We start from the raw sequence: 4,724 nt of genomic DNA on the forward strand, positions 1-4,724 counted from the left end.
ACACTTCAGAGCTCTGTACTTCAGAAAGAAGACCTTGCAGAGGCCTTTAGTGCACTTTCTCTCAACCCCTCCTCCATCCAGAAGCTCAAGTCAGAACTGTCAGAGATGGCCGCCCAATTCTCTGCCGACTTCATCTCTGCAGGATACACGGATTACTCCTCATTCAAAGATGAAATCAAGCAGATGTTTTCCTCTGCGGTGACATACGATATTGATTACAAGTCCTCAAGGGCCAACATCAAGCACCTAGCTACGCGCAGAGAGATTGATGCTATGGTTGAAGCTCTGGGTAATTATACAGACCAGCTTCTCAAAGAGGCCCGTGCCTCCAACACAGCGATCAGAGACTGCACATCACGACTCGTGAAAGAGGGTGACCTCCTCAGAAGTAAAATCTACAGAAGCGTCTCCAAACTGAAATGGTCGACAGAGATAGACATTAATCACACCTCTGAGCTTGCAAATGAGGCAATTAAGAAGATGAAGAAGGCGGCCACCAAAATATTGCAGAGGTTGTAGAAGGCTCCCCTGGACTCATGCAAGGCAGAAGCCAAAAAGAACCATGACGATCAAGAAGGTGATGATCATGATCGTCATGAGGGGGAGAAGAAGGCTGANTGCTCGTGCTTATCACGTGACTATGTTTGTAATCTGCTTTATTTGAACGGCTTAGATGAATTTGTACATCTAGGTCATGTCAGAAAAGCTGTTAGGAACGAGTATAAATAGCAGCTTAGGCCTTTGTAATTCAGTGTGCTTCCATATTGTATTGTTAACATTTTCAATTAATTGAAAATCATTTGAAGCTACTCTCTCATTGTTCATCATTCATCAACTGTGTTCTTCATTGATTATTTACTCTGTTTGTTCTTCCTGTTTCCGCTGCACTGTTAATGTTTAAAGATCATCCAGAGTATTTGATTAATACCCAAAACTGAGTTAATCGATCCTATCAATAACAGTTTCTACAACTTGTGCAGGACTTTCTTCATGATCAGAGGCACATTCATGCTTAGAAGTACTATTTTCGGAGAGCTCTGTGACAAAAACCTTTTCAAAAAGAGACTCATTTACAGAAGGCTCTATCATATGTTTTGGAAAGAATTCCAGAGCCTCTGATGATAATTTTCTTTCAAAAGGCTGACAAAAAGCATAGTTTTCTTGAGTTTCTGGTTGTCCAAACTTAAAGATTCCAATCTGACTCTGTCTCAAAAATCTCCTTGGTATGGAATCCTTCTTCGTAGAAGGTGAGAAAGAGTCAATGTAGTCTTCATAMGCAATATTTTCCATTTTTAAACAAGTTTTTGTGTCTGGATCAACCAACAGCCTTCTTCTTTTGAAAATGGACTTAGAAATATTACTTTTCAAATTCTTTGAGGATCTAAAGGTACTCTCAAGAGTTTTATTAGATTTAAAACCAGGTTTGTTATCAAATTCTGAGAAACCTAGACCTCTTCTGCCCATGTTAACTTTAATCTTTTTATAAATATTTTCAGCCTCTTGAAATTTTTAATTTTGAGCTCTCTGTCAAGAACATCTTGGTGCAAAAATTCTCTTTCTTTTTGGAAGAATTCTTTAATAGATGTAACATTACTTTTCTCATGCTGAAGCCTCCTTATCTCATCAATCTTGTTTTTTAATTCTTTTTGAATTTTGGCAAATTTTTCATTTGAAGATTTTTCCAAATTAACAAAATTATTTTAAGCTTCTGTGAACATTTTAAAAAACCTGTTTCTCTCCTCTGTGAGAAGAATGACTTCTTTTTCACAGAAGGAAAGTTTTTCTTTAAGCTTCAAATGTTCCAAAAGGCATGAATCATTTAATTCAGAAGAGTGGGAAGTTGAAACCTCTTGGTCACTAGAGTAAGAAGAGTCTGAGTCAGTATTTGTCATTCTATAGAAGGTCTCATCCTCTGTGTCTGACAAAGATTCATTCTCCTTAGCCTTGAAGTTATGAACTTCATCAATACACATGGCTCTGTTRTTCTCGAGAGTCTTCTTCACTTCTTCGATTTGTTTTTCCAATTCTCCCCAAATATCCATAGACAAATGACAGTTATCAATTTGTTTGAAGATCTCATGTGGTATAGCCTTGATCAACATCCTTTTGCATTCGCTTTCCAATTCAACTAATACCTTTTYTTCATCRTTCCAGTKTGCGATTGGTTTAGGCTCATAATGCTCAGGAACTCCAGGGGTTGTACCAGTTGCTGGAACTCRTGGAATTAACATCATTGGMRCGTAWGTASGATTGTAGAGAWRTKCACACATTCTAGGGTGAATTCCCTCCAAAAAGTTGATCATATACACCTTCCATTGTTGATATTCCTCTAGAATAAGCGTTGGAGGCTTTGATTGAGATGCAGTACTCATGAACGAGTTAATAACCAAATTCGCCATTAAAATTGAATGAAACAGAAGAAATTGAAGAAAACTGGTGTTCTAGAAAAGCAGATTAATACCAAGAACAGAATTAATTAAATAAGAATTCGATTCCTGCTTTGGTCAATACAACCATAGGCTCTGGTCTTCTTCATAGAGGCTCTAGTGTCTCTTACAGAGGCTCTGGTTTTGAAGTCTTCACAGAGGCTCTATTGTCTCTTCCAGAGGCTCTGGTTCTTCTTACAGAGGCTCTGGTCGTCCATACTTGGTCGACTTAGCACAGCGACTGGTCTTCTTCCAGACTTAGACGATTTGGCACAACAGCATCTTCATATGATCCATTTTTAGCCCCGATTGCTTAATAAAACTTTTTGAGATAATTATTAGGATCAATTTGATGCTAACACATCCCAAAGAAGCATCTGTTGCCTCTCCACACAAGAGTGACCAACCAGAATATGTTTCAGAGGCATATGTGAGAGTCATAGAGACTGAGGGTCTAGAATGCCCAACGTCTACACTCGATCCCTCTGCCATGTTAGGCTCTGAACCTACAAGGCATGATATCGACAGAACACTGGTAGGCTCTCCTCACAGAGAAGTCCAAGGATCCGATGGAAGTCCCCTAGCAGACTTCACTAAACCAGTCGCTGAGGGCACCTCATACTTCGAGGCTACTAGGTCACCATGTGTTGGTGATCTAGGTTCCCAGGATGCCTATGTGACGAAGGGGGAGTTACAAACCTTTGCCACAGCGGTATTCCAAAAGATGGATGAGTTGAAAAGCTTGTTCATCTCTCGATCGATGACAGAGGATCTTGCTCCAATCATAGAGGCTCTGAAGGAGTTGACATCTACAACAGCAGAACTCAAGGCAACTCTTTCAACCCTTCAGAGCTCTGTCCTACAAAAAGACGATCTCACCAACGCCTTCAGCGCTCTGTCCCTCAACCCTTCCTCAATCGACAAGCTCAAGTCAGAGTTAGCAGAGGTTGCCGCCCATTTTGCTGCTGATTTCATCTTTGCGGGCTATAAAGACTACTCAACATTCAAGGATGAAATCAAGCAAATGTTCTCTTCTGCAGTCACATACGGCATGGATACCTAATCATCCAGGGCCAATATCAACCATCTAGCCACTCGCAAAGAGCTAGGTGCGATGGTTGAAGCCCTAGGACATATTGTGCGCAAACATACAGATCAACTTCTCGTAGAGGCCCGAGCCTCCAACAAAGCCATTAGAGACTGCATTTCAAAGCTCGTGAAAGAGGGTGAGTCCTTCAGAAGCGAAATTTATCGAAGCATCTCAAAATTGATGTGGTCGACAGAGATTGATATAAGCCACGCCTCTGTGCTTGCTGAAGAGGTGATTAAGAAAATGAAGAAGGCGGCTACCAAAATCCTGAGGAGATTGGAGAAGGCTCCCCTTGAAACTTGCAAGGCAGAAGCCACCAAAAACCATGACGATCAAGGAGGTGATGACCAGGATCGTCATGAGGGGGAGAAGAAGACAGAGAAGAAAGCTGAAGAGCCAAAGAAGCAGACCTCTGCCAAACCACTAAAGATAGTGGACTCTACAGAAGGCCTGTTCTCAAAAGACAAAGCACCAGAGCCTAAGTGGAAAGGCAAGGGCAAAGTTGTAGAGGAGTCGCCACAGAGGGCGTCGAGCTCTGAAACGCCACAGGAGATAAACGAAGAAGAGAACAACGACCCATAGCTTGTTCTAGCATTAAAGGCTTCTTTGGCAGAGGCTCAAGCAAGAAAGGGCAGAGCCCGCATCCCCCCCAGAGCTGGAAAAGGCTCATCCTCTAAGAAGGCAATGGAGGAAACGTCCACAGGTACGTTCGACGCTCTGCAAGGAACCGTCAAACCTATCCTAGCAGAAGGGTCCACCCAAAGGCAAATTCTAGAAGAAGAAGAATCCAGAGTACCAGAATCCACCACAGTGGGAAGGGTCTATGAGATTTTTGATTTGATGAGCAAAATTCCCACACAGAAGGTGCGGACAGAGCCTGTTACCACTATGGAGGAGATTCTGCGGTGGCGCTACTCTGTCGTAGACACAGAGCCCACTTATGACCCAGAGCTTACAGGTATACCCTCTGCAGCAACAAAGTTTCACTTTTCAAGACTCACAAAGCCACATGAGCAGGTCTTCTCAGAGAACGTGATAACCTCTCATGAAACAATATCTCCAAGAACGATGCTGAAAAAGACCATGCTCTATGCTCAATATGTGGTGAAGAGGGATGACGGCAACCTATACACGTTCACAGATGCTGACCTCCATAACCTCTGTGTATTTGACTTGATCTTTCTGCACAAAATTCTTAACAAATACAT

Source organism: Cynara cardunculus (genome assembly GCF_001531365.2).
Source record: "Cynara cardunculus var. scolymus isolate 2C chromosome LG 17, CcrdV1, whole genome shotgun sequence".
In the NCBI taxonomy this organism is placed as follows: domain Eukaryota; kingdom Viridiplantae; phylum Streptophyta; class Magnoliopsida; order Asterales; family Asteraceae; genus Cynara; species Cynara cardunculus.